Raw genomic sequence first — 20,832 nt, forward strand, 5'->3', positions numbered from 1 at the left:
CTTCTTCTTGGGTTTGTTGAACTTCTGACATTTGTGAAGTTATCATTTTTGTCAAGCTGGGGAAAATATTAGTCATCAGTCCTAAAATATTTTTCCTGCAACCCCCTCCATTTGAGCCTTCAGGTACACATACAACATTTCATATTGCCACACATCTAAGTCTCTGTTTGTATTTCTTTAGCTTTTTAAATCCTGAGCTTTATTTTGAATAAGTTCTACTGCCATGCTTTATGCTCAGTGAACTTTTACTATTCAGACTAATCTTCTGTTAACCTCGTTGCGTATATTTTGTACAGACTGCATTTTACATTTTTTCCAATTTTTCCACTACTGTCCTCATCAATGCCTCCACTTTCAGTAAATCTTTATGCTGACAGATATTGTTCCTCCAACCTCACAAGCCCACCAGCAGTTTAGAGCTAAGATTTTTACATATAGACAGTTTCTTGCATGAAGAGTAGTATTTTTTGTGTAGGTAGGATTTTTCTCCTTTTGGTGTAGAATTTTGTGTGTGTGTGTGTGTGTGTGTGTGTGTGTGTGTGTGTGTGTGTGTGCTTAGTTAATATTTGTTTAATGAATGACTAAACACAAAAGCACTTGGCAGGTAATTTAGAGATTTTATTTTTTATTATTATACTTTAAGTTCTAGGGTACATGTGCACAACGTGCAGGTTTGATACATAGGTACACATGTGTCATGTTGGTTTGCTGCACCCATCAACTCATCATTTACATGAGGTATTTCTCCTAATGTTATCCCTCCCCTAGACCCCCACATCCTGACAGGCCCTGGCGTGTGATGTTCCTCACCCTGTGTCAAGTGTTCTCATTATTCAATTCCCACCTATGAGTGAGGACATACGGTGTTTGGTTTTCTGTCCTTGAGACAGTTTGCTGAGAATGATGGTTTCCAACTTCATCCATGTCTCTGCAAAGGACATGAACTCATCCTTTTATATGGCTGCATAGTATTCTATGGTGTATGTGTGCCACATTTTCTTAATCCAGTCTATCATTGTTGGACATTTGGGTTGGTTCCAACTCTTTACTATTGTGAATAGTGGTGCAATAAACATATGTTTGAAGTGTCTTTATAGTAGCATGATTTATAATCCTTTGGGTATATACCCAGTAATGGGATGGCTGGGTCAAGTAGTACTTCTAGTTCTAGATCCTTGAGGAATAGCCACAGTGTTCCACAATAGTTGAACTAATTTACACTCCCACCAACAGCGTAAAAGCGTTCCTATTTCTCCGCATCCTCTCTAGCCTCTGTTGTTTCCTGACTTTTTAATGATTGCCATTCTAACTGGTGTCAGATGGTATCTCATTGTGGTTTTGATTTGCATTTCTCTGAAGACCAGTGATGAAGAGCATTTTTTCATGTGTCTGTTGGCTGCATAGATGTCTTCTTTTGAGAAGTGTCTGTTCATATGCTTTGCACACTTTTTGATGGGGTTATTTGTTCTTTTCTTGTAAATGTGTCTGAGTTCTTTGTAGATCCTGGATATTAGCCCTTTGACAGATGGATAGACTGCAAAAATTTTCTCCCATTCTGTAGGTTGCCTGTTCACTCTGATGGTAGTTTCTTTTGCTATGCAGAAGCTCTTTAGTTTAATTAGATCAGATTTGTCCATTTTGGCTTTTGTTGCCATTGCTTTTGGTGTTTTAGGCATGAAGTCCTTGCACATACCTATGTCCTGAATGGTACTGCCTAGGTTTTCTTCTAGGGATTTTATGGCTTTAGGTCTAACATTTAAGTCTTTAATCCATCTTGAATTAACTTTTGTATAAGGTGTAAGGAAGGGATCCAGTTTCAGCTTTCTACATATGGCTAGCCAGGTTTCCCAGCACCATTTATTAAATAGAGAATCCTTTCCCCTTTCTTGTTTTTGTCAGATTTGTCAAAGATCAGATGGTTGTAGATGTGTGGTGTTATTTCTGTGGGTTCTGTTCTGTTCCATGGGTCTATATCTCCGTTTTGGTACCAGTACCATGCTGTTTTGGTTACTACAGCCTTGTAGTATAGTTTGAAGTCAGGTAGTATGATGCCTCCAACTGTATTCTTTTTGCTTAGGATCACGTTGGCTATAGGGGCTCTTTTTTGGTTCCATATGAACTTTCAAGTAGTTTTTTCCAATTATGTGAAGAAAGTCATTGTCAGCTTGATGGGTATGGCATTGAATCTATAAATTACTTTGGGCAGTACGGCCATTTTCACGATATTGATTCTTCCTATCCATGAGCATGGAATATTCTTCCACTTGTTTGTGTCCTCTTTTATTTTGTTAAGCGGTGCTTTGTAGTTCTCCTTGAAGGTATCCTTCTCATCCCTTGTAAGTTGAATTCCTAGGTATTTTATCCTCTTTGTAGCAATTGTGAATGGGAGTTCACTCATGATTTAGCTGTTTTTCTGTTAATAGTGTGTAGCAATGCTTGTGATTTTTGTACATTGATTTTATATCCTGAGACTTTCCTGAAGTTGCTTATCAGCTTAAAGAGATTTTGGGCTGAGATGATGGCATTTTCTAAATATACAATCATGTCATCTGCAAACAGGGACAATTTGACTTCCTCTTTTCCTAATTGAATACCCTTTATTTCTTTCTCTTGCCTGATTGCCCTGGCCAGAACTTCCAACACTATGTTGAATAGGAGTGGTGAGAGATGGCATGCTTGTCTTGTCCCAGTTTTCAAAAGGAATGCTTCCAGTTTTTGCCCATTCAGTATGATTTGGCTGTGGATTTGTAATAAATAGATCTTATTATTTTGAGATAATATATTCCATCACTACCTATTGAGAGTTTTCAGCACGAAGGGCTGTTGAATTTTGTCAAAAGCTGTCCTGCATCTATTGAGATAATCATGTGGTTTTTGTCATTGGTTCTGTTTATGTGATCTATTATGTTTATTGATGTGCGTATGTTGAACCAGCCTTGCATTCCAGGAATGAAGCCAACTTGATAGTGGTGGATAAGCTTTTTGATGTGCTGCTGGATTTGGTTTGCCAGTATTTTACTGAAGATTTTTGCATCGATGTTCATCAGGGATATTGGTCTAAAATTCTCTGTTTTTGTTGTGTCTCTGCCAGGCGTTGGTATCAGGATGACTCTGGCCTAATAAAATGAGTTAGGGAGGATTCTCTCTTTTTCTATTGATTGGAATAGTTTCAAAAGGAATGGTATCAGGTGCTTTTGTACCTCTGGTAGAATTCGGCTATGAATCTGTCTGGTCCTGGACTTTTTTTGCTTGGTAGGCTATTAATTATTGCCTCAGTTTCAGAGACTGTTATTGGTCTATTCAGGGATTCAACTTCTTCCTGGTTTAGTCTTGGGAGGGTATATGTGTCCAGGAATTTATCCATTTCTTCTAGATTTTCTACTTTGTTTGCATAGAGATGTTTATGTCAGTTTTAGATCTTTCCTGCTTTCTCTTGAGGGCATTTAGTGCTATAAATTTCCCCCTACACACTGCTTTAAATGTGTCCCCAAAATTCTGGTATGTTGTATCTTTGGTCTCATCGGTTTCAAAGAACATCTTTATCTCTGCCTTCATTTTTTTATTTACCCAGTAGTCATTCAGGAGCAAGTTGTTCTGTTTCCATGTAGTTATGTGGTTTTGAGTGAGTTTCTTAATCCTGAGCTCTAATTTGATTGCACTGTGGTCTGAGAGACAGTTTGTTGCGATTTCTGTTCTTTTACATTTGTTAAGGAGTGCTTTACTTCCAATTAAATGGTCAATTTTAGAATAAGTGTGGTGTAGCACTGAGAAGAATGTATATTCTGTTGATTTGGGGTGAAGAGTTCTGTAGATGTCTATTAGATCTGCTTGTTGCAGAGCTGAGTTCAGGTCCTGGATATCCTTGTTAGCATTCTGTCTCATTGATCTGTCTAATATTGACAGTGGGGTGTTAAAATATCCCATTGTTATTCTGTGGGATTCTAAGTCTCTTTTTAGGTCTCTCAGGACTTGCTTTATGAATCCGGGTGCTCCTGTATTGGGTGCATATATATTTAGGATAGTTAGCTTTTCTTGTGAACTGATCTCTTTACCATCACGTAATGGCCTTCTTTGTCTCTTTTGATCTTTGTTGGTTTAAAGTCTGTTTTATCAGAGACTAGGATTACAACCCCTGCTTTTTTTTCTTTTTTTTTTTGCTTTCCATTTGCTTGGTAGATCTTCTTCCATCCCTTTATTTTGAGCCTATGTTCATCTTCACATGTGAGATGGGTCTCCTGAATACAGCACACTGATGGGTCTTGACTCTTTATCCAATTTGCCAGTCTGTGTCTTTTAATTAGGGCATTTAGTCCATTTATATTTAAGGTTCATATTGTTATGTGTGAATTTGATACTGTCATTATGATGTTCGCTGTTTATTTTGCCCATTAATTGATGCAGCTTCTTCATAGCATCGATGATCTTTACAATTTGGCATATTTTTGCAGGGTCTGGTACCCATTGTTTCTTTCTATGTTTATTGCTTTCTTCAGGAGCTCTTGTAAGGCAGGCCTGGTGGTGACAAAATCTCTCAGCATTTGCTTTTCTGTAAAGGATTGTATTTCTCCTTCACTTTTGATGTTTACTTTGGCTGAATATGAGATTTTGGATGGAAAATTCTGTTCTTTAAGAATGCTGAATATTGGCCCCCACTCTCTTCTGGCTTGTAGAGTCTCTGCTGAGAGATCTGCTTTTATTCTGATGAGATTCCCTTTGTGTGTAACTCAACCTTCCTCTCTGGCTTCCCTTAACACTTTTTCCTTCATTCCAACCTTCGTGAAACTGACAACTATGTGTCTTGGGGTTGATCTTCTTGAGGATTATCTTTTTGGTGTTCTCTGTATTTCCTGAATTTGAATGTTGACCTGCATTGCTAGGTTGGGGAAGTTCTCCTGTATAGCATCCTGAAGAGTGTTTTCCAACTTGGTTCCATTCTCCCCATCAATTTCACGTACACCAATCAGACATAGATTTGGTCTTTTCACATAGTCCCATATTTCTTGGGGGCTTTGTTCATTTCTTTTTACTCTTTTTTTCTCTAACCTTGTCTTCTCACTTTATTTCATTAATTTGATGTTCAATCACTGATACCCTTTCTTACACTTGATCATATAGGCTATTGAAGCTTGTGCATGCATCATGAAGTTCTTGTGCCATGGTTTTCAGCTCCATCAGGCCATTTATGGTCTTTTGTACACTATTTATTCTAGTTAGCCATTCATCTAATCTCTTTTCAAGGTTTTAAGCTTCCCTGTGATGGGTTTGAACATCTTCCTTTAGCTCGGAGAAGTTTGTTATTACATACCTTCTGAAGCCTACTTCTGTCAGCTCATCAAAGTCATTCTCAGTCCAGCTTTTTTATGTTCCTCGCGAGGAGCTGCAATTCTTTGGAGAATAGACACTCTGATTTTTAGAATTTTCGGCTTTTTGCTCTGGTTTCTCCCCATCTTTCTGGTTTTATCTACCTTTGGTCTTTGATGTTGGTGACCTGCAGATGGGCTTTTGGTGTAGATGACCTTTTTGTTGATGTTGATGCTATTCCTTTCTGTTTGTTAGTTTTCCTTCTAATAGTCAGGTCCCTCAGCTGCAGGTCTGTTGGAGTTTGCTGGTGTTCCATTCCAGACCCTGTTTGCCTGGGTTTCACCAGCAGAGGCTGCAGAACAGCAAATATTGCAGTACAGCAAATATTGCTGCCTGATCCTTCCTCTGGAAGCTTCGTCCCAGAGGGGCAGCTGCCTATATGAGGTGTCTGTTGGCCCCTACTGGGATGTGTCTCCCAGTTAGGCTACATGGGGTCAGTGCCCCACTTGAGGAGGCAGTCTGTCTATTCTCAGAGCTCAAATGCCATGCTGGGAGGACCACTGCTCTCTTCAGAGCTATCAGACAGGGATGTTTAAGTCTGCAGAAGTTGTCTGTTGCCTTTTGTTCAGCTATGCCCTGCCCACAGAGGTCTAGAGGCAGTAGGCCTTGTTGAACTGTGGTGGGCTTTGCCCTGTTTGAGCTTCCCGGCCACTTTGTTTACCTACTCAAGCCTCAGCAATGGCAGACGTCCCTCCTCCAGCCACGCTGCCGCCCCACAGATCAATCTCAGACTGCTGTGCTAGCAGTGAGCAAGGCTCTGTGGGCATGGAGGCACCGAGCCAGGCATGGGAGAGAATCACCTTGTCTGCCGGTTGCTAAGACCTTGGGAAAAGCACAGCATTTGGCCAGGAGTGCCCTGTTTTTCCAGGTAGTCTGTCATGGCTTCCCTTGGCTAAGAAAGGGAAATCCCCCACCCCTTGCGCTTCCCGGCTGAGGCAACACCCCACCCTGCTTCAGCTCGCCCTCTGTGGGCTGCATCCACTGTCCAACCAGTCCCGGTGAGACAAACCAGGTACCTCAGCTGGAAATGCAGAAATCACTCATCTTCAGTGTTGATCATGCTGGGAGCTTCAGACTGGAACTGTTTCTGTTTGGCCATCTTCTTTTTTAATTTAGAGATTTTATGTCACAGAAAAGGAATTAACACTTATTGGATGCTTATATTATGCCAAGCCTTGTGTGCAGCAGTATTTTTTTTAGTTTTTAATTTTTGTGGGTACATAGTAGGTATACATATTTATGAGCCATGGATATTTGTATAAGGAATAGAATGAACAATAATCACATCAGAGTAAATGGGGTATCTGTCACCTTAAATGTTTATCATTTCTTTGTGTTATAAATGATCCAATTATCCTTTTTTAGTGATTTTTTAATGTACAATAAATTACTTTGACTGTAGTCACTTTGTTATGCTATCAAATACTAGATCTTATTCATTCTATCTAACACTATTTTTGTACCCATTAACCATCACCACATTACTCCCTGTCCCTTCACCCTCCCCGCACCACACACACACCACTACTCTTCCGAGCCTCTGGTAACTATCATTCTACTCCTACCTCCACAAGTTAAATTGTTTTAATTCTTACCTCCCCCAAATAAGTGAGAACATGTGAAGTTCATCTTTCTGTGACTGGCTTATTTAATTTATACACAGTGGTGTCTATAAAAAAGAATGAGATATTGTCATTTGCAACAACATGGATGAAACTGGAGAACTTTATGTTAAGAGAAATAAGCCATACTATAATGTTTCAACCTACTATTTACGGTCCTTTTCTACTATTTAAGGCTCTTATCTACTAAATTCATTATGTCTCATATTTCTGTGTCTGTTTATGTTGAGCAGTTTTGTTCTTGGTTAAGCACAATAATTATCTACTTCTCTGTATGCATAATCATTTTTAAATTGAGTACCAGAAATTGTACCTTTTATGTTTAGAGGTACTTGATTTATAGGTATTTTATAAATAGCACTGGGTTTTCATCTCACGTGCAGTTAAGTAACTCACAGATTAGTTTGATCTTTTTGAGCTTTGCTTATAAGTTTTAGTGTGGCTGATCCAGAGTAGCATATATTTGGGGACTACTTTAGTTCCACTAATAAGGTAATATCCTTCTGAGAAATGTATCCAAAGTCTTCCAAATTCTGAATTCTCCTTACTCTGGCTATTGAGAACACTGACTATTTCCAGTTCTTGTGAGCTTTAAGAATTATTGGACCTAATGTATTTTAGTAGTCTTTCCCTGGTCTCAACTAGTTTCTTAAGCATGTAAGATCACTACTCAGCTAAAGACATGAGGGTATTCCTTTGCAGATGCTTGGATCTTTCTTTCTCAATGCAGCCTTCTCCTCATCATTGCTTTGCCCAACAAGTTTTAGTGACCCCAGCCTCTCGAAATCCACATATCTGTCTCCTTACTTGAGTGAGGTTACTAGTTTCTGTTTGGTCCCACCCCTATGCGCAGTGGTATAAAATGTGCCTTCAGGCATTTCTCTAGGGCTGTTGTAGGGCTCTTCTCTCAGAGATCCTTTCTTTCAGAGATCAGAAACCTCCACTGCTTGTTATTCAGTGTCTGAACCCATTGCATAATATATTTTGTTTTCTAGCTCTTTACAGTGGGAGGACAATTGACCCAGCGATTAATCATTGATGGAAGCCTAACAGAGTTTTGAGGCAACAGATCAGTTCTCACCTGTATTTATGAATTTCTTATGCCATTAAAATTTTGCACTGCTCTGATGCTGACCATCCTCTTTACCAGAACTTTAGACCTAGGATGTCACTTATATGTAATTTCTTTGACAAAAAATAAGTAAGAAAGGATATATAAAGCATTGAGGACAAAAACAATTCTTTAGAGAAGGTAATTTCTTTGATGGATAGTAAATTAATGTTTATCTTATTCAGTGAAGAGGAAAAGCATAACTAAACCCATTTCAGTCAATTTACCCTTTGCTTCCCACCTCCAACCACCCTCCCTTCCAGGCTATGTTATTCACCCAACACCATTTCAAGTACCCTTCTTAGATTTTTTTCAAAGTGTTTATTATCTCCTTCATATCCACACCCACTTTGTTTCAGCAATTTATCAAAGAGTCATTTTGTGGAGGGAGATGACAGCCTTTCCTAGTTCACAGTCTTGGCAAAAAATCAATGTGATTCTCTTTTTCCTCTCTTCTGTATTTCCTCAATATTCTGTTTTAATTCTATTCATCTACCTTCCTCTAAATTTACCAGTGCACTTGAACTTTATTACTATAGTGGTTTCCAGCCAAGAATAATTGGTGACAAGTCCTTCAATAAAAAAGGTCTTTTATGCAGACCATGACTTAAGCAGAAGGTAGATGATAAGGTATAAGTCTAGATAGAAGACACACTACCAAGGAATTAACATCTGGACATTAAGAATATAATTTGCCTTTAGGCAGTCTAGATAGAAGACACCCTACCAATGAATTAACATCTGGACATTAAGAATATAATTTGCCTTTAGGCAATGAGTAAACTTGTAAGAATTGTTTAATGAAAAATGACTGGTTCGGTTCACCTTTTAGATCCATATCTCTGGACAATATGAAGAATGATTTGAGAGGGGTAGTATTCAAAGCAAAGAGATCAGTTCAGTTGATTCATGGTAAAACTGGAGTTATAGCATATAAGAGATGAGAGAATGACTTTAATTAATTTTCCGTAAGTTCATGAGGATTAGTTAATGATCAGATATGAAATACGAGGTAGATTGAAGAACAAAGAAGAGCTTTCATGTTTCTAGTTTGGATATTAAGATGGTTGTCATTTGAATGGAGAACATCAGGGAGAAAAAAATAGTTGGTACAGAGCATTTTGGGCTTAATAACTGTGGGACATACAGGCGGAAGTCTGAGGCTTGTAAGAGAGAAAAAAATTCAGTTCAATTATTATTCTAAAAGGCCATATATTGGTGATCTTTCTATCCCATCAGATTTTTGTTACCTAATCTTACTATCTTAAATTTATTGTCTATATTTTGTGTTAAAATAGATAAGAAGAGATTAAATATTCCAATCCTAAATTAAAGACAATGAAACAATAATATTTTATAGTTCTATAATTAAACACCATTGCATATGGTCCAAGATAAAGCTAATTTAAATTCAATTCTCTTTCATAATAGTCATAGAGTGGGAAGATTCTACTTCTCTGATATCTAGTATTGAAAAAAATACCTTTACTTGCCTGAAAAAAAAAGTTCTGTTCTTCTAAGTATAAAGAAGCTCTGTAGTGCTTTTAAAAATGTGGCACAGGTAACCAAAGAAACTTACTCAGCTAAGAATTCCAATCTTTTTATCAGTCCCTTTGAAGTGACCCTCAGAAAGAGAAAATTTGTTACAAATCTGTTAGTCTTTTATTCTATTTTTTGACACGTAAAATGGGCCCAAAAGCCAACAACAATAAAAACCAACAGCAAAACCAAAAACTAAAAACCTAGATAACCACATGTGGAATTAGCCCTTCAATAAGCAATGCCATTTACTACACCATTGGTATAGAACTATCCTACGTGATTCTAAAGGTGAGCAGTTTTATTGAAAGGTGAGGAAAGAGCAGTTCATTTTTCTTTCTGCATGAAAAAAGGTAATGGCAAATAACATAGCCAAGAAGGGACAGCACTCTATTAAGAACATTTTCAAACTTTCTGTCTCTTTAACTTTAGTCCTGACATTGCATACACTTTAGAGGAAGCCCTAACATCACTTTTCTGTCATTGTGGCATTACATCTTGCTTCCAGCTGTATTGAATATTCTAAAAGAATTTTTTTTAGACAAGATACAATTAGTGGTGCCAGAAATTCTCTCTACATGTAGGAAGCATAGATTATAGCTGGAAAAGGTGGGCCAATAAAAGTTTAGCTTATCATCAGCTAGGCCTCAGGGATCTCTACAAAACTGAGAATCTCATCCATGATAGATTTAGAGAGGGCTTTGCTATGCTATAAAGTCTAAGTTTAAATTGAACATGATAAAATATAAATAAGTGTGTTTTTGGCCAAGTGTTCAACCTCTTTTAATCACAGAAAATCGGGGGTAATTCTGGTATGTTTTGAAACTCAGATAAGTTTCAAGGATAAACAACACATTTTGCTTTGTGTTCTAAAAGCAAATGCTACATAACTAGATTAATAAAACCAGACAACCAGTTTTTTAATACATTCAGAGTAAGACAGTTCCTATTCATTCTTGCCACTGAGTTAGCCTGCAGTGAAAGAGTATATATTTTTTATTCTAATATATAGAATTACTTTTAAACACAGTGCACAGTGTATTTTCAATACATTTAAATTGCTCATCAGCTTTTTTCCTTTTAAACTCTCTCAAATTCTTCAGAAAACTATTTGTATATTAATTCAAGAAAAAACACAATATTTGAAATATCAAGATGTATTCAGGATAGAGGCATTAAACAGGAAACAAAAACTCTTATTTTATATCTTATGTTCCTTGGAAAGAATATGTGGCAGGTAGGAAGTATATATAGGAAAACAAGAAATTATTAATTAGAAAGCTTGGGTTTAAGTTCCAACTATACCATTTACTAGCTATTTATGTTGAGTAACTCAATTTCCCATACTTTAATTTATATTATAGGATTGTTGTGAAAACCAACCTATATCATGGAAGTGCTTTTCAATAACAACAAAATACATAAATTTTATTACCATTAGTAAGCATCTGTCCAAGTTGCAAAGGAAGCTTAGGTTTCCATTATTCAATATCTTCTAAACCCATTTTTTTGCCTTTCTATCATAGATAAATCTAATGTGTTTTACTGGTTATAAAAATAAATATTAACCTGTTAATCTTACTTCTAATTAAAAAAATACTTGGGAGAAATTTTAATATTATCACATTTGGAAGACTTTTATTTTTACTTCTCTCTTTCTCTGATGTAAACCTTTCATTAGTTAGTGGCTGGGTATCACTTTTATGGAATTCTATTAAAATCTTTTACATAACTCATGGGGAAGACACACTGGTAAAGAGTTACTCCTATGTCAATGCTTCTGCAATGCTTTTTTTCTCCCTCTGCAAATAAGTCTGTAGGATATTTGGCAAATAACAATAATTTTTGTTCTATTTTTACAAAAAGTAAATGAAGCTTATGTTGAAAATCTTTCCCACGTATTATCCTAGCAACAACCATATACATTTTAGTTCCTTATCATGTCAATAGGAAATAACATCAATAATAATGATAGTCAATAATTACTGAGCACTATGTGTTCACACATTTCTAAATACTTGCTATATTATCTCTATTAATTTTAAAAAATAACATAAATACTAAGCCTCAGAAAGTTTAAAATGTCCAAGGCCATTCTCCTAAGGCAAGATTTTACTAAAGATCAGTTTTGACTCCAGAAACCTTGTACTTATGGCTACAGACTAGCACATGAATGAAACACAAGGGATTGAAATGTAATTTGTCAAAGTTCAAGAACACATAGCAAAATGAGAGTGACACTAATGTTCTACCCATCAAATTGAAAAAGGCCAGTAATGATAAATAAGTTAGATCAAATTTTCCTTGAGTGTGATATTTCAGAATATTTTTTCTTGAATTTCATTTCAGAAGTATCCTTCCCATTTTATTATTATTATTATTATACTATAAGTTTTAGGGTACATGTGCACAACGTGCAGGTTTGTTACATATGTATACATGTGCCATGTTGGTGTGCTGCACCCATTAACTCATCATTTAGCATTAGGTATATCTCCTAATGCTATCCCTCCCCCCTCCCCACCATGGAATACTATGCAGCCATAAAAAATGATGAGTTCTTGCCCTTTGTAGGGACATGGATGAAGCTGGAAACCATCATTCTCAGCAAACTATCACAAGGACAAAAACCAAACACTGCATGTTCTCACTCATGGTGGGAATTGATCAATGAGAACACATGGACACAGGAAGGGGAACATCACACACCAGGGACTGTTGTAGCTCATCATCACTGGCCATCAGAGAAATGCAAATCAAAACCACAATGAGATACCATCTCACACCAGTTAGAATGGCGATCATTAAAAAGTCAGGAAACAACAGGTGCTGGAGAGGATGTGGAGAAACAGGAACACTTTTACACTGTTAGTGGGACTGTAAACTAGTTCAACCATTGTGGAAGTCGGTGTGGCGATTCCTCAGGGATCTAGAACTAGAAATACCATTCGACCCAGCCATCCCATTACTGGGTATATACCCAAAGGAGTATAAATCATGTTGTTATAAGGACACATGCACACGTATGTTTATTGTGGCACTATTCACAATAGCAAAGACTTGGAACCAACCCAAATGTCCAACAATGATAGATTGGATTAAGAAAATGTAGCCCATTTTTTTTTCTATCTTCAGAATTTAGTATGGATCTTGCCATAGTGAGTACCCAACAAATGCTGTCAAATAAAGTCAACAGTTCATGAGTTTGGTTTCTCTTCTTATTGTGAGAGAAATATGTAGCATAATGAAATAGGCAAGAGGGCAATGTGAAATTGGATGTCTAGTAACTTGGAAACACATTTTATACATCATTGCATTTAGTCTACATCATAAACAGTGAGGTGCTTATTTTGAATCTCTCATTATGTGATGAGTCATTTGTTCAAGCTAGCACATTTGGTTATTTGAACAATCAGGATCTGGCCCCTAGCCTGTTTAATTACAAATCCAGTAGTTTTCCAAGTAGTCTGCACAAATTAGTAGAAGAGTTGAACAAGTGTTTCTTTGCCTCCCTGGCATGTTTTTGTCTGTATTCTGTAGCCAGTGAATGTTCCATAGCCTTTTCTTTTTTCAGGTGACTAACATTTCAAGGAAATATAGAATGGCAATATAGTTGATACACACACAGTGGTCTCCTGCCCTACAGTATAGATATTTCTTACTTTTGATAACATGGAAGAATAATTTGTAGACATAACCAAGACAGCTTTCCAACTTGAAGATCAATAAATTAAATTTTTCTTTTAGAATTGAGTCTGCCTGCCTCTCTCAGCTTTGCGTTACCGACAATGCATGATTAACCTTCACAGAATCACCTACAATGATTTTTTTCCAGTTTAGTAAAAATAAGTCAAATAGTAAGGTGTTTTGTTTATACTTTTTTCTGAAAAGATTTCCACAATTTTCCTATTCATGCTTAGCAATGTTTCTTTATTTTCCCTTTTTGTTCAGCTGTCAAGTTTTCATAAAACATTCAGAATATTTAATTAGAAAAACAGTTTTTATAGATGTGAAAAATCTTTGGCATATTTTCTCTTGGGATGCAAAATCTAAGTTATCCTGCTGAGCTGTGTGATGTTTTTTGCAATTTTATAATAAACAGGTTACATGTTATAAAGGAAACAGTAAAAATTCCTGAAGATTGACCTTGGTTTGGAAAGTTTTTTGAATATACAAAATATTAGGTTATGCCATATAATTTTACAGAAATTTAATACCAGACTTCTTTTAATTTATACACTAAGTTATGATAACTCTAGGCTTTCTTGTCTGATTTATGCTGGAGGAACTGTGGGAAAAGAGGACGTTATTTTGTGGTCATGCTCAGTAATTGCTACATGCTGTAAAGATTGTGCTATGGTAAATTGAAATAATTACAAAGTTATCTATTCACTATGACATGCCTCTTATTCTCCTGGGATAGTGCAACAGAACAGAAATTCTAAAAATTCATTTAAGCTGATAATATCCCTCCAATTAATTATGAAATATATGATCACCAGACAAGAGCAAATACCAATAGTACAGTGAAGCAACTGTGTCCTAGATGTGTGAAGCATATGATGGATGAGAAAGGACTTACCTTGGCTGACCCAGGAAAGGGAGATAGGCATTAGGATATGTAAGAACCTATTATTCTTCATCTTACATTAACTCATATGTAATATATGTGTCTCTGGAAAGACTTCAGATAAGAACAGTAAAGAGAGTAAAGACACTCTGTCAAATCTAAAATTGAAAAGCTTTTTAAAATTATTTTTCTGAAGATTTTGTCCTTTTATCTTTTTACACATATTTTTTGACACGTATTTGTTATTACTTATATCTGCATAATTAATTATTTAAGTACACATTGATTCTGCAAATTTGTCCTGCTACTTTATAGCTTAAAGATATCATACACACATTTGCCTATTCTTGATGACAGTTGTATATGGTACAAATACCTAAATTAAAAAAAAAAATTTCCTGAGGTTAAGCTTAACCAAATAATATAATAGGTACTTAGGAGTAGTTTACTAAAACTTACCAAAAAATATGTTAGTGTTAGATTACAGTAATGACTGCATGTGTGTAAGTATATGTATATATACATAGATATATATCTACAAATACAGATTATATAGCCCATGTTACTTATCTGGTCCCATGCCCTTTTATGGCACTTAGCATAAAATTTATAATTATTACAAAGACCTACAATGCCTCTCATGATCTAGCCTATCTACATCTCAAATCACACCTTCTACTTTTCTCCGTAATTTCTGTTGATTCATCCATTGGCCTTCTTTCTATTTGCTAAAGATGCCAATCTCTTTCTTTCATAGAATCTTTACTCTTGCTGTTCTTTCTGCTTAGAAATCTCCATTCCCAGTTAATGTGTTATTGATTCATTGTTGATTTAATTCTCAGCTCCTATATCACCTGCTTAGATAAGTCTCACTTAAATTTGCCTCATATTTTCTCATGAAATCATTTTTAAAGGAATTATTATTACCTCTTATTTACAGTACTCACCATTATTTTAAATCCTCACTTTTCAGTGTTGGATACACAATTTTAGTCTTGTATACACATTTCTATATATTAAATGCTTACACAGTGACATATCAATAATCATTAATAGATACTAAATCAAGTAGGCAAAAGTTTGATGAGATACAGCATAACTGTGTAGATTCAATCTATCTTATAAATTAATTATTGATTTCAAAGGGAAAATAGTAACTTCATAGAAAAGAAACATGGCAGGCGCTACATTAGCCAACAGATCAAATGCAACATCACCAATAATAGAGCCAACTGGCATCATGATGCTTTTAATATGGTGTTACTGAAAAGGACTGAATACTATTTTGGTGTTATCTGTGCCAAAAAAGCATAACCTGAATTTAATTATGAAGAAACAACAGACATTCCCATATTGAGAGCCATTTTACAATAACTACTCTGTAAGCTCTAATAATTGAAATGTCTTGAAAAACAAAAGAAGTCTGAGGAATTATTCCAGATTAAAGTAAGTTTAATTAAAAGAGAATAATTTTCCAAAGGAATTGCAGATAAAGAATCACTAATGAAATGTTGCCATTGGTTAACTTCTCTGGAGACCAGATGATAGTAGTTCGATATGGTACCACAAAAAAATTTGAACTACTACCTATTACAGGATCTGCCACATAGTCATTACTGGGCACTATTGCTATCCTCTTGCCTTTGATTTAGCATCATCGTTATTTATTGCATTCAAAACAAAGTATAGGCTGAAAATTGTGGGAGATCATCTTTTCAAGTATAAGACACAAACCTCTCCCTCAATAAACTTAGAATATACATTCTTGACTTAGCTATCACATAAGTTATAGTTGTAAGATTATTTTTGTTCTCTTTGGAAAACAATGCAGACTAATTAGTTTGAGTGGCACATTTCTTGCAGACAGAAAGTCTATAAATACATTTTATTTTAAACTATATTCAACTGCTAAAACTATAAATCTTGCCCATCATTTTTACTGCTGTGTTACAAATTTTGAAATTAGACTTCAATGAATTCTGAAGGAGAATCTGAGAAACAGGGTAAGGCAAACATTCCTTGGGTTACATATTTCCATGTAGGCTGGTCACAGAACTACAGAAAATGTGTTTGATCTTTGCATACATTATTGGAGTTTGAAGTGGTACAGAAGAGAAAAAATAAGTAATATAATGAGAATAGAAAAATAAAATAAAAGTTGGAAATGTTCAAATCAGCTAAATTCATTAATCTAGGTTAGGGCTTTTTGACTGAAAAATGTATTTCCTCACAGTGTTATAGTGACTGACCATGGAGTCAGATAATACTTGCCAGCCTGGTTTTGCATGATTAGTGAACTGTAGCTATTTATATATCTCCTCTATGGCACCTCTTCCCCAAACCAATTTTATGTTTGCTTCCACTTTTGGATCTCCCCTATTGAGAAAACAAAGAATTGATGCTAAGGAAGCAAATTATCTCTATCTCCCTCTCTCTGCCTTTCATTTGCAACTGAGCAGCACCTTAAAATGGGTATTGCTTGGTATTTGCTTTTGGAATTAAATTGGCTAATTATTCTGGGCTCTCTTAAAAAAGAATTCACATCTCCAAAACTCCTTAAAATTTTTACATCACAGTATTTTGTTGTTTGTTTAAAAGTACTTATGGTAGGGGAGGAACAAGATGGCAGAATAGAAAGCTCCACCAATTGTTCTCCACTGAAGGACACCAAGTTAACAACTATCTACACGGGAAAAACACCTTCATAAGAACCAAAGATCAGGTGAGTATTCATGGTACCTGGCTTTAACTTTATATAGTTGAAAGAGGTGCTGAAGAGATAAAAATAAAACAATCCTAAATGGCCAATGCCACTTCTCCCCCACTCCCAGCAGCAGCTTCATGGTGCAGAGAGCTTCTCTGGGCACCGAGGGGGAAGAACACAGCAACTGTGAGGCATTGAACTCAGTGTTGTCCTGTTAGAGCAAAGAGGAAAACCAGACCAAACTCAGCTAGCACGTGTCCACAGAGGGAATATTTAATCCAACCCTAGCCAGAGAGGGATCTCCAGTCCCAGTGGTTCAAACCTGAGTGCCTCAAATCTTGCCACTGAGGGCACAGTGTGGCACAACACACTGTGTCTCCAAGTAAATTTGAAAGGCAGTCTGGGCTATAAGTACTGCAACTTTCAGGTGAGTCCTAGTGCTGAAATAGGCACAGAGACAGAGGACTGGGGTCAGGGCAGGACACATAACATACTGAGACACCATCGGGGGCAGCGAAGTGGGTGTTGGCATCGCCCCTCCTCTAACCCCAAGCTGTGCCACCTGGGTTGAGGAGACAGTTGATGCCAAGAGTCCCTTGGGTGCCCCAGATGGTATCTCAGTAGGAGAACTCCCACTTGAGGAGAGGAGAGGGAAGAGTGAGGAGGAGTGTGTCTTACATCTAGGATACCAGCTCAACCACAGCAGTATAGGGCACCAGTCAGAGTCAGGAGGCCCTTGTTCCAGGCCCTAGCTCCCAGATGACATGTCTAGACACACCGTGGGCCAGAAGAGAATCTGCTGCCTTGAAGGAAAGGACTCAGTCCCATCAGCATTCATCACCTGCTAACTGAAGACCCCTTGGGCACTCAATAACCAGCAATAAGAAACTGAAACATTTCTTGAAACAAATGATAATGGAAACAAAACATACCAAAACCCATGGTATACATACAGCAAAAGCAGTACTCAGAGTAAAATTTATAGCTATCTGTGCCTGCATGAAAAAAGAGGAAAAACCTCAAATAAACAATCTAACGATGCATCTTAAAGAACTAGAAAAGCAAGAGCAAACCAAACCCAAAATTTGTAGAAAAGAAATGATAAAGATCAGAGCAGAAATAAATAAAATTGAAATGAAAAAAGAAAACAACACAAAAGATAAATGGAACAAAAAAATGGTTTGATGAAAAGTTAAAAAAAATAACAAAGCTTTAGCCAGAATAATTATGGGAAAAAAGAGAAGATGCAAATAAATAAAATTAGAAATGATAGATTTAAAGATTAATTTAAAAGAACATACAGGGAGTTCTCAAATGTCCAGCATCCAGTTTCCCCTATAATTGCCATCTTCCATTCTTATAGTACATATGTTACAATTAATGAACCAATAATGATACGTTATCATTAACTAATGATAATGTGGAGATTTCTTTAGTTTTTATCTAAGGTCTGTTTCTGTTTCAGGATTCCATCCAGGCACCACATTTCATTTAGGTATCATATTTTGTAGGACTCTTTTGCTAGTGACAGTTTCTAAGAGTCTATTCTTCGTGATCTTAAAAGTTTAAACTACTGACTAGTTTGGGGGGATGTGCTCCTCTGGAATTTTTCTAATGTTTTCCTTATGATAAAACTGGAGTTACAGGTTTTAGGAGGAGCTCAGAGGTGGGTCGTTTTCATCACATCATATCAAGGGTACACATTATCAACATGGTTTATGACTTGATATTGGCCTTAATCACCTGGCTGAAGTAGTATTTGTGAGGTTTCTCCACTGGAAAGTTACTCTTTTTAAATCTCTCTTTGCATACTACTATTCTTTGGAAGAAAGTTGCTGTGCACAGCCCACACCTAAGAAACAGGGAATCATGTCCTCATCCTTGAACACAGAGCGTATTAGTCAAGAGTTTTCCAGAAAAAAACAGAATCAATGGGAGAATACACATACACACCGCCCCCCTCACCACATAAACACGCACATACACTCATACACACACAAACACATAGACACACAATGAGATTTATTATGATAATTGGCTCACACAATTATAGAGTCTAGAAGTCATCTGCAAGCCAGATGACCAAGAAAATTGGTGGCATAATTCAGTCTGAGTAAAAAGGCCTGAGAAGTGAAGGGGAGAGTGCAGAAGGAGTGATGGTGTAAGTCTTGACTTGAGTCCAAAGGCTTGAGAACCAGAAGAGGCAATGTCCAAAGGCAGCAGAAGATAATGTCCTAGCTCAAACGAGGGAGAATTTGTCCTTCTTCTGCCTTTTTGTCTATCCAGGTCCTCAATGGAATGGATGATTTTCATTCATATTGGTGAGGGTAATTTTTATTCAATATCCTGATTCAAATGCTAATAACTTCCAGAAACACCTTCACAGACACAACCACAAATAATGTAATACCAATTATCTGGGCATCTTGTAGCTTAGTCAAGGTGGCACACAAAATTAACCATCACAAAGCTTATTTACATAATTATTTGAAATTCTACTGTGTGACAGATTTGTCTATTCTCTACATTTACTTATCCAATCATATATTTATATCAGTATAGATTCATGGATATTTATTTACTATATAATTTGGATTATAATCCAATACTACTATTACTATATAATTTGGATTATAATCCAATACTACTGAGTATTACTATATAATTTGGATTATAATCCAATACTACTCTGTTGCTCACCTTGTTACAGTTTTGGCAAATGGGAGCTTCTTCTACCTCCTATAGGCCTTTGATCTCATAAGTGTGCACGTGTGTGTGTGTGTGTGTGTGTGTGTGTGTGTGTGTGTGTGTGTTGAGCACTCCTTATTTCTAACACTGTAAAATGCTTCAGGATCTTCTACCATGTCCTAGAATTAGCTGTTTCTCCAAGGATCCTTGGTTTCTTTTATTGGAGAATGGCATTAGGAACCAATAAAGTTGTGCCTGGTGTGCTGTTGCATAGGGGCATTGTTTCTTTTAGTATCTCTAAACTGACTGAGCAAATATATATATATATATATGTATTTATACTAACCCATGTACAGACACACACACACACACACACACACACACACACACACTTTTATAACCACCTGTATCTATATTAAGCTAACGTGAGTTTGTGTTAATATCCCCAATTCTAATCAATTATTACATTGATCATTGTAGCCTCCTCCAGGTGTTAAAATGATTTGCTTTTTGTTTGGATCTAAAACACATTCTGATTCTTACTCTTAGACAAGGTTTAAATACTTATCATGCTAAAAATAGTTCAGTGCCAGAAATTACTTGAAAACAGGTTACAGAGTCAGAAGCTTCAGCATCATAAATAATAAGGTTTGTTTTATGGGTGAATATAAAAAAGGCAAAAAAAGGCCCAGCAATTCACATCCAGTACTTAAAAAAAGAAGAAGCCAAATAACCTCAGAGAAGTCAGGGCAGAGAGTTTAGTCCAGAATACGATAGATCTCATAAATTAGAATTTTCATAATCTTAAAGAGAATACAGCCTTGAACACCACGTTCACTCCTCAAATAAACAACTGATTGTAGCAGTTAGGAAATTGGTATCAGACTGCATAGTAAACATGTAAATAGTAGATAATACATTATGAGCATATGTTCGTATATGTGTGCATATGTATTTGCCATTTCAGAGTGTGTGTCTTATTTCTAGAACTCTTAATATTTTATCATATTTATAAATATTATAAAATTTCTAATTATTAAGCCACCCCAATTATAACAACATAGGTATAATCATTCTTACCTATTCTAATATTTTGATTATCAAAGTAAAAAAGGCCAAGTAGAATTCTGGAGAACCGTAGAATGAAGGATTCTCTAGAATAAACCTAGAGGTTTATTTTCTCCATATGTGCTACCTACTTAATAAGCAGGACTTACTATAGTGTAGTAAAATATTT

Source organism: Gorilla gorilla, chromosome 7 (assembly GCF_029281585.2).
Source record: "Gorilla gorilla gorilla isolate KB3781 chromosome 7, NHGRI_mGorGor1-v2.1_pri, whole genome shotgun sequence".
NCBI lineage: Eukaryota > Metazoa > Chordata > Mammalia > Primates > Hominidae > Gorilla > Gorilla gorilla.